The sequence below is a fragment of the Cyprinodon variegatus genome, unplaced genomic scaffold, assembly GCF_000732505.1.
Source record: "Cyprinodon variegatus isolate N-32 unplaced genomic scaffold, C_variegatus-1.0 Scaffold78, whole genome shotgun sequence".
In the NCBI taxonomy this organism is placed as follows: domain Eukaryota; kingdom Metazoa; phylum Chordata; class Actinopteri; order Cyprinodontiformes; family Cyprinodontidae; genus Cyprinodon; species Cyprinodon variegatus.
The window spans coordinates 1,307,194-1,318,391 of NW_015150531.1; positions in this window are offsets into that span (position 1 = coordinate 1,307,194).

An 11,198-nucleotide genomic window follows, 5' to 3' on the forward strand; every position below is an offset into this window, starting at 1 on the left:
CGAAGTGCTCTGTTAGGAACGTAAGGAACAATCAGATCTCTGATATCAGATGGAGCTTGGCCATTTAAGGCATCACAGGATATTTTTATTTTGCAGGTGAATGAAAGTCATTCTAGAACCTCTTTGATATGGGATTTAAATGACAGGTCGTAATCTAAAATAACAAAGATTTACTATTTTATTGTCTGACTGATGTTTCCCCTACATTGTTGAATGGATATTATTTTGAGCATCACTGTATTGAGCAAAGGTTTGTGCCACCAGCAATGGCAGAACTGGAATAAGTGAGTTGTTGTCTTCCTTGAAAAGAGTTTTTAAATGTTTGAAAGCAAAACTGTGCAACTTTTTACCAAAGCATAAACTTTTGTGTGTCTGCTTCTGTCTCCTTGAACCCCAGTCGGCCCCGGCAGAAGGCCGCTCACACTGAGCCTGGTCGACTGTCTCTACATGCTCATCCAGGAGGAATGGATCCTGCAAAGTCAATGACTGGATGCAATCAGCTGGTTTTCCTTAGATGGAAAACTTTGAACCAATCTGACTGGATGATGTGATCAAACTGTTGCAGTAAAGTACCTTGGGATGACATGTGTTGTGAATTGGCATGATGAAAATAAACTGAAATGAATCGAACGGAAGAAGGTTGAGATATAGATTTTCCAGGTCAATTTTTAGCACCTGGTGCGTCTAAACGCTCCATGTGGGCTGCCCCTTTCAAAAACTCTGCTCTGTAACTGGAGAGGGTCAGATCAGAGTTGGGTCATGTGACCCAGAGCAAAGCTTTAAAACACTCTGAGCTCCACTTAAACACCAGAGCTAACTGAGCTAAACATTGTAAACCAACAGATCTGAGCCTTTTCTGATGAGACATGTTTTCTGTTCTCTTCTGTAGGATTTAAATCTAGAGGGCTGAATAAACTCCATAACTTCTCAGTCTGCTGGTTAAAAATTGGCCTCCTATCAGATTCCAAAACACTGAGGGACAGTGATTCCTTTAACAATAGAGCAGTTACACCTGTGACCTTCGGACACACCTAACCTGGACGTTACAGGTCAAGCGTCCCTGGTGGCTACAAGTCTCAGTGTTGTTTTAACCTCATGCAGTGGCTTGGTCTGCCTCGATGGAGAACTATCAACCAAACAACCACCAACAGTTGTTTCTGTCCTACTTTCTGTTTAGTTCAGCTCAAAATAATAACATATGGAAAAACAGGACCAGATGTGATATGATTCTAGAGTGAGTTACTCCATTATAACTCACTTTCACACAGTGATTTTACATTTAATACCGGCAATATACAAAAGACACAAAGAACAACATACCAGCAGGTTCAGATACAAAAGTTTATTGTCGTGTGCAAAAAAATAAAAATGCTTCTCTATAGGATAATTCTTATTTTGCTGTAAAGGTATATAAAAAAATGTATGTTAATCATTTATTATTATTTTATTCTATTGTTTATTCTATTTGCCTTTAACAAAAGATTGTGTTTCTCAATAATTACAATTGTGGTTAAAGAGGTTAAATAGTTTTAATAATAAATCAAGATAATATATACAAATAAATTGAGTTTCTGCTCTGAAATAGTACTTATGTAGCTCCTTTTGAAGCCATTCTGCTCCAAAGTACACTACGGACAAAAGCAAAGCCAAAATAAACATGGAAGCACAGGAAGACGTACCCATAGCTGCTGCTGAAACATTATGCTGGTGAAGATTCCCAGTCATCCAGGTCATAGTCATTCCAAAAAAAAGCAACAAAGGACATTTTTTTGAGGACCAGAATGTTCACATTTTGGACAAAGAAGACAGGTGGTTTTAGAGGGGCGTGAAGGAAGCCATCTTCGTTAAGAGAGAAAAATCAGCCTTAAACAGAGGGGGTGGACTCAGATTTCAGTTTTCATAACCTGCAATTCAACAATAGAGTTGATATCTTCCCGCTATCATCGCAATCTCAACCCCCATAGAGGGGACCGAAAAAACCTCGCCTGTTCAGCCAGGCCAACAATTCTCACTAAGGACCCCCTTTCAGAGATATAGACAGCTATCGGGTATTACAGGCTAACAAAGAACTCAAACGACCCCCATTTCCACGGGGCAGACCTGTTTGCCTGTTTTCTAAGCCAAAACAAGGCTTTGTTTTTTTATGTTTCACTCTATAACAATTGAAATCCCACAGATACGAGAATTTTCATCAGCCTCCAGTCCCCCCAACAGTACTCCACAACTCATGAATCCCTTTTCATATGTAAATGTCCCATTAGAGCTGTGGCTGAATAAACATTCCACCCCCTTCAGTTTCGGTTTCAGTTCAAGTCTCTCTCTTTGAGAGTGTTTTACCTGAGAGCAAGAGGAAAAAAGAAATTATATTTGTAATTAAATATAACAAGGTCTATGTCATAAGGCTATTTCTGACATTTTGAAATGAAAAGATTCCGGAATGGGAATCGAAATGTCTTCAAACTCGGAAATAGTCTGGTGGATTGTTTTTAGCTTTTTTTGGAATGCTGAAATATTACTTTGTCTTTATCCAGAATTTTATCTTGGAAAAAGGAAAGTAAGAGCGTTACACGTTGTTGTTTCCCATGCTGTCTGCTGATGTTTGACTGGGCACTATGATTGGCTCAAAGCTTAGGTGGGCAGGCACTAGGTGTCACTTCACCCAATCAGCTCTGAAGGTTCTGCTAAATGTCCCGCTTTTCCCAGAAAATCTTTGATGGGATCAGGCTCAGATTAGCATGTGTGGAACTAAACCTACAGATTATCAATCTGACTTGCCAGTTTACTAAATTCCAGCTCAGAAACGGATGTGTTTTACTACAGTTATCATAGAAATGACAGAATTTAGAGATAGAAGAACAAACACCAGGAACCAAATGTTTTCCATAACTTCTATGAGCTCTGAACCGTTTTACTTGCTTTCATACTTAAGATTTAGGTATAAGTTATTAGATGTTAAAGAAGCCTGCAGCCCTTGTGGAGTGGCTGCACCCTTTGTTAGTTCCAAACCCAGACTGCTTTGACATCTTCTGACCCAGGAAACTAAAGAATTCTGCAGCATTTGACAGAAGTCCTTGGGTCATCGGCCCTGCAGGTAAAAACCTGCAGAGCAATAAAACTTTAACCACTTCAATGCACTTTTCTCTATTCTTCTTGAATCCCTAACTTAGACACCTCAATAGAAGAAATGGTAAAATCCCAAGAAGGAGAAAACACCCCCTCCCTGAAGTGGTCACTGCCCAAAACCAAAAGCTTGTGTAGATTTTATATGTCATTATTTCTTTGTTCTTGGTGAATAGCATCACACTAAGTGCTGAATTACATCATATTACAGCTTATTTCCAGACTAGAGCACCCTTTCGAAAGCTCCCCTCCTTCTACGAAAGCAAGCATGATAATTAAGTGGAAGCTGTTTGGAACCTCTCTGAGATACACTGGGAGGAAGAGGCTGCATTTCAAAGGATGCTGATATCAAACAGTTGAGTGGGAGCATCAGAGACCTCCGTTCTTGAGAAATTTGTATGCTACAAGCGAACATAGACTCACGTAACAATGAAAAAAAGGGAAATAAACCCTCGGCTGCAAGAAATAAGCACTCTAACACAGTGTTACAGAGACCAGGAAGAAATATAATGTAGAAAAATAATCCCTATGAAAGAGCAGAACCCTCTCTTTATATGTAAATATTGAAAAGAATTTATCTTTTCCTCCACTTTCCAGTTTCTGTGCTGTACCTGCAGTACCTATATGTCTCTTTCATCTCTGCTGTAGAAGGAAACAAGCATATATTAGTGCAGTGCAAAGACTCTGTTTCAGACCTTGTAGACATGACTTCTAAAATCTCTGAAAACAAACTAAACCTAATGGCTTGTGGGGGAAAAAATACCCAAGGCAAGTTTTTGAACTCAGGACCTTTTTGCTGTGAGGCAACAGTACTAACAGCTGATGCACTGAGCAGCCCTCCAATCTAAAATGAAGACTTAGAAACGAAAGTAGACAAAAGGTAAAGCTTTCATTGAAAGGCAATGCTCTGGAGATTTCACTGTATAAAAACCCTTCAGCATTACGATCATTTAAACAGGAAATACAAAAGAAACAGATGTAAAAATAACTTACCTGGATGATTATTTATTAAATAAGCTCTGAATCGACATTCCAAAAAAGTTTAAAAACAATATACTTGATTCAAAATGTCAGAAGTAGCGTTGAGTTCCAGGCTTTATGGAGCCTCAACCCTAATTCTGACATTTTGAATTGAAAAAGCTTCCTGGATGGGAAGCGAAACGTCTTCAAACTTGGAAACAAATTCCAGTGGATTGTTTTTTAACTTTTTTGGAAATACTATGACTGCGACTATGACCGGGATGGGTGAGAATCTTCATCAGCACTCTGAATCTACAGTATTTTTCAATGTGCGTGTCAGCGCTGACACTAAAACAGAAATGGTTAATGGTTGCAGCTGTTTCGATAAGTGGTTTACGGTAGGTCTTAAAGCAAAAGAAGCAGTACCATCAATGATGTACCATCAATGATGTTGGTTATTGAACTGCTTTAAGTTTAAATTTTGATTTTACTAAAGTCTTTCACGTCATTTCTTGAATTCACTGCCTGCCATATCAAGACATTTAGGTATAAGCCAACTATCTGCTTGGTATTTGATTTATTTTCCATTATATTAAAGCAGCCTTTAGTAACTCTCTGCTGCCCCCTTGTGCTTGTTTCCTTTCCCCTTGGCTTCCTTCTAGTTAGTTCCAATCACATTAGTCCATCCTTTATTCTGTTCCCCTTATATACTCCACCTCTGCAGTCACTCAGTGCTGGTTCCTTGTTTGTTGCTTCCTCATCTCTGGCTCCCCATGTCAGTTTCCCTGATGTTTGCTGGTTTTTTCAGTAGCGATGGTGAGATGAAGCCTCATGAGGCATTTAAACCATTCAGCCAAATTGCTTCAACGATCCCCACAATACATGAAGCATCATGTGATAATGTCACCACCTACTGTTGGAATGCAGAACTACAGTTAGTAATATAATCTGATTTATTTTCCAATTGTTTTTCTTGTATTTTTTTCCCCTTTTAAGTTCCTTTGAAATTGTTAATGATTGGACTGTATAATTAAAATATTTTAAAAGTTTTTTTTTGTGTTAAAATGCATTAGAATATAAAAATCATTTAAAGTGCCCTGTTTTTTCTGCCATTTTAGTGAAATAAGCTCAAGCAGACAGTGAAAGTGTTTGTGCAAATTGGGCAATGATGAGCAACATTAAAGGTTTTAGTCATTTTATTCGAAATAGTTTTTCCACAGTTTTTGGTTTTAATTGGGTTGGAAGTTAATTGTTCAAACAATCTTTTGATTAAATCAACCAATCTAATTTGGCAGTGTTTTTACCTAATCTGTATTTGTACTAGGGCAAACCAATACAAATTAGCCCCATTAGCCAAAATACTTGTTTTGTTTTATTGAAACTTTCAAAAGTCTGAATTGGATATTGAACCAACAACCTCAAGTGGGGAAGTCCATCTCTAACAGCAGACACCACTAACAAACTGACAGGACTACAGAAAGCCATAATACATAAAACCCATTACATTTGTAACCAGCAGCTCGCTGAGATTTTGATCATTATATCATTTATTCTAATCAACTAGTTTTAACCAAGTAGATTGGCTGTTTTTCCAACCAATCTATTCTTAGAATATATCCAAACTCTATCCACCTGACAGCAACTCTCCTACTCTCCTGTTTAAATGACTGCCGAAGTTCCAGGCGAGCTGAACCACTTCCAGTAGCCGTCATGTTGTATGGCGGCTAGCGAGGCTTTAGACTTCATCTATTTTGGCTCCTCCCTCAAATCAAGCTAGCCTCGATCAGCGCCTCACAGAAACACCCCCTCCATTACTGGATACAAGCCTCGGCTCATCTCATTACATCACTAGTTTTCAGCTTTTCAGTGTTTTTGGATGTTTGCCTCCATTTTTCATTAAACCAGAAAGAACTCATTTCTGCATTTGGGTCCTCAAGCAACCTCACCCCCCACCTTGATACTACAGTAGCAGCCTGTATTGTTGGAAATAATAACTGTTGTAAATTACTTTTCTCCTTAAAATTTCATGTGCCAAATTAAATCAAATTTCTCATTTAAACTTATTATTTTTAGATGCATTTGGTTTTATTTAATCACATTTAGTTAGTCGAGATCAGGTGTTGGTTTCTCTATTTCTTTATTGGACGGGTGGTGGAGTATTTTGTTTCAGTGGCAGCTGGCCTGGATTCCTGCAGCTTTAGATTTAAACTTAATACTTTTCTCAACTCGGACCATATTAAAAGCACCAACAACCTGACATGTATGTCTAGATATTCAATCAGTTTACTGCTTGACAGCTTACATCAAGCTAAACCTACATAAGACCCTTTTCTGTGCCAAATTTTTAAATCTACCATTTCAATTGTGTTGGAAAAATCTGTGTTAGTTTATACAACTTGAAACTACAATTTAATGGTTTATATTTATCATTGTATTTCTTTTATTATATTTTTTTTATATTATATGCTAATAGAAATGATGAAAAAAAATATTTTCTCTTCTACATAAAGAAAAGCATTGATTAGTAATTGTGGAGGGAAAACAGAAAAGTAAAAATCAACTTTTATACAGTTTGCCAATAAAAGTTCTAACTGCAGATAGAGAGAAAATGAACACGGCTCAGTTTTAATGTCATCAGGTGGAGGCAGAGCTGCCTATAGAATTTGGCAGCTGCTGCATTTTTGCAGGTATGCACTTTCTCCTTAAAAGTAGAAAGAACTGCTCATTTCCCACAACAAGTATGTCCCATGTGGTTTATTTACAAAGTAAGAGCTCAGGCAGGTCTTTTTTATGTGAGGAATACTGTATCAGTCCTTATGGAAATAATCTCATTACACCTCAGAGTCAGGCTATAGCTTCTTAGCATGGGGCACCAACCTGAGAGTTACTTGGAAATATATAAAAAGTTTAAACAAGACGTCTAAATCTGAGTCCTGTTTGGTTAAACTTTAGTTTTTATTTACAGTAAGCTAAAAGGAGATTTTATTGGTTTTGAGGCGCATTCTCGGCTATTTTCAGAGATTAGTGCTTAAGACAAAATAAAGGGGAAAACTACCATCAAAATTAAGTAAAGGATTATTTTTGGACATTCAGAAATTTGACTCTGTTTCTACAATTGAAGCAGAGAGGATGCTTTTCTTATCCAGGAACTTGAACTAAACTAAGGCGGGATGTCCAATCATGTGCCTAAGCAAATGGTGCAATGCCAAATAGTCCATAGTTGAGCAAACGGCAAGGAGGGTTTAGATGCAAATGCTTTACATTTTATGAGAAGATCTGTAGAATACAATAATTCAGATTAAAAGATGCCTGACCTCATCTTTTTTTTTTTTTTATTAAGATACATTTATTGTATTAAATTACCTAAACTATAGCCCTTGGGTTTATGTGAAAAAAAACAGTTTGCTCCTAACATAGTAACTAGTTTTCATCCTGTCAAGTATTTACCTGCAATGAGGAGGAGAGATTTTACTCCAGGGCGGTAAGGACTGGTCAGTAGAGGGCGCTGCCCCACCCACCCAATGACCTTCATTAAGACATTAAAAAACATTTTTATTAAATAATACAATTTTAATATTTCTAAATATATTCAGATATTTTTTAGATGTGCAAGATAAATATTTAATCTTTAATGATGAGCAAAGCTGTTTCATTCATTGTTGGATTGGTGATGTATTTCCACCCTAGGGAGCAAAAATCTTTGCCCATAGACTCTCGTTAAAAGATTTTCATGCACAGCAGCTCCTCTGCAATAAAAAAAGTATAGGAGAGCTCTGAGCGCACCAAAGCTACGCCCTGAGGTGACAGGAAGTGTCATCACAGGTGTTGTGTGGGTGATTGACAGGCTGAGTCACCAGAGGGAGGCAAACTTACCAAGAGAAGCTGGAGGTGAAACAGTTTGGACCTGATCAGCCGAACATCAAAATTAATCAGCAGTTCAAAGACAGAAGGAGATGGTAAACTCTGTCTTTTTCCAGGACCTGGTTTAGCTCCAAGGCTTGGCTAACTGCATGCAGCGAGGCTAAAGCTTTATCCGGCTTTCCTGCCTCCTGTTTCAAACATCGGGATCTGACCCAGCATGGATAAAGACAGCTAGGACTGATTGAAAGCACTTTTATTCACATGGAAAATAATAGAATATAAACTACTTTTTCTAGATGTTTGTTAATTTGCATAGTTGCTCTTAAATAAACAAATTCTCAGAAAATAAATAGTTTCTAAAAACAAATATAAAGCTGACTAAAAGCTTCTCCATTACTAAACTGGTAAAATAAAATTTAGGTTTGTGACACAATATTGGACCATGGAAAACACAGATTTACCCTCACAGAGCCTCCGAAGGGTTAGATTTACGTACAATAAATAAACCTGTGAATGAAATTAGGTTTTGTTTTTATAGTGTTTTTATAATGTTTTTCTGTTGTTGCCATTCATATAAATATACTGGAGTGATAACTTAGTTTATAGCCCCCCTGGGGAAAACTCCACCAGCCGCCACTGGTCCACGCTTCTTTCCACATCCTCTGAATCATTGTACGACTTCATCCTGGATCAGTATCTAATATTCACAGCCATCCTAAAAGACCAAAACATCCCCATAATATTACACTGGCACCAAGTGGGAAGGTCGAATGATGTTTTCCTATTTCAAGAAATGGGATGTTGGGTAAAACGATGTAACCGTATGCGCACCTTGTCTCATCTGTTCTCAAAATATTTCACAAAAGTCTTTGGGTTCAGTTAGATGTTTCTTAGTATCAGACAGGCCTTTTTGTTTTGTTTTGTTTACAATTAGCAGTATTGTTGTAATTGGGTACTCCTTTCTATGCAGTTTCTAAACAATCTGCTTAAACATCGACTTGGTTGAAGCAGGTCCTCCTGTCAGGTCTAAGATGTGTTTCTAGGTTCTTATGTAACGTCTTGAATAACTTATCTGTGCTCATGGAGAGTTTTATGGGACCTTGCTTTCTTATCATCTATTTTTAAATCCCTTTTTAAAATCTTTTACCCTACTCCATATTGTCAGAGATGCTGTGGCTTAAGACCAGTGCTCATCCATAACCGAGTTGTGTTGGCAGTTGTTTGGAAGTGATACCCAGTCTTGCTTCTCTCCAGCCTCCTCAGGCTCCTGTAAGGAAATCCAGAGATGTTTTCAGGACAGATGCAGTCACTAGAGTTTGTTCTGGGCCTGCCTGAGCCTCCTGGCAGAGGTACAAGATTGGAAAACCACCTGTGGGAGGCATCAAGGGGGGCCAGCTATTCCTCTGACTTCTTCCATTGTTACTTATCACCCTAGTCCCCAGCAGGGATGTCAGAAGTATTCATGTCTAATACTTAAATATAAATCCTCCTGTTTAATAACACTTTTGTAGAAGTTCGAGGATCAACTAAAGCTTTTTAATCAAGTAAAAGTATAAAAGTACCATTTTTAAAACTACTCAAAGTATAAAAGTAAGAGTAATGCAGGAAAAAATGTTAAGGACAGAAGCTTTAATGCACTACACTATTAAAGGAAAATTTTTCTACAATTCTGGATGATAATTTCCTTAGACTTCATTTCCTTAGTTTAAGATCTAATGGTAACAGTGTCACATTTAACTTTGCATCTTCTTGAAAAGCTATTTATTTTGGTATGTGGTGAACAACAAGTTGGGGCAGCATCGAATCCAACCGCATAGAAATTATATGGATAAAAAAAAAAAATATTTTGATGGTTTTTATCTTTTTAAATACCAACAGGCCATAATGAAAATGAGCTTAAATGAAACTAACGAGGCTATTTTTTAAAATTTAAGGAGTGGAAAGTAGAGATAATTACAAATAATTTAAGAAGTAGAGGTAAAAATTTGTCTGAAAAAGCCAATATTACTACTTAAGTAAGGTAACAAAGTATTTGTACTTTGCTACCAGTTTTATCCTGAATCACATTCTTTAGGTTAGGAACGTAGCCAAAACTGTTCACCAAAACAGAAGGATGCAGCATTAGCATTACTGCAGCAGCCACACTGATCCATCTAATGATCTCATCCTTCACTCTCTACCCGCTTGTGAACAAGAACCTGAGGCGATGAACTCATCCTCCTGAGGTAGGACTTCCACATATTTGGAGAAGGTTAGCCAACCATTTCCAGTCCACAGTCATGTCCTCAGACTTGGAGGATCTGATCTCCATCCCTGCAACCTCACACTCAGCACACTCAGAGCATCATGGTTCGAATTATTAAGGACCAGGAGAGTCACTTTAAAAGAAATACAACCATTTCAAATTAAAGATCAGACTTTTTTAATTTTTAAAAAAAATACTTGAATTTCAATTTTTTTTTTTTTACGATTGCTATTTATAAATCGAGTTTAAAAACCCTTATTCCAAGAATCCATAAAAGTAACTTTCTTTATTAAACATCTAAAAACATGGTTTCATTTTCCTCATTGGTTTTATTTGGATTTAATTCAGTTGAATTTCCTTTTTATTTGATCCTCTCCATTTAGCTTTTCCATGACCCTCCTGTTCTCTGGAAAAAACATTCACCTTTTTAAATCTTTAATAAGGCAACTTATTTATTAATTGTACACTCTAAAAGAAGATTGGTCGATACAATCAAAAAACGGTTGTTATTTATGCGTTCAACCAGTCAATTGGTTAAAATCACCAATCTAACTATTGTTTTTAACCAATCTATATTAGTAATGGGCAAAGCAATGCAAATTGATAATTTTAACCACAAAATTAGTATAGTAACTTTGACAGGCAAGGCTTGAACTAAAAATCATTTGATTAAAGGACAAGTTCCTACATCCACTGCCCAAGGATGTTAGTCAAGGCCAACGTCTCTAATTAATACCATTACAGGTAATGCCAAGATTTGCATGCTGTACATGTACGCATCACTGTAATTAAGCTCTAGGTCCATAACTTTCACAGCCTACACGACTAAAGCCAAACATATAGAGTAATAAACCAACTGTTACCATTTTTAATGGTTGCTTTAACCAATTAAATTGGTGAAACCAAACCTAATGGCCAGTTTCTGACCAATCATTGGTTAATCTAACCAACCAATCAATATGTTCTTAGAGTGTAGACACTATATACAACACTAAATTGGATTTTTAAATGT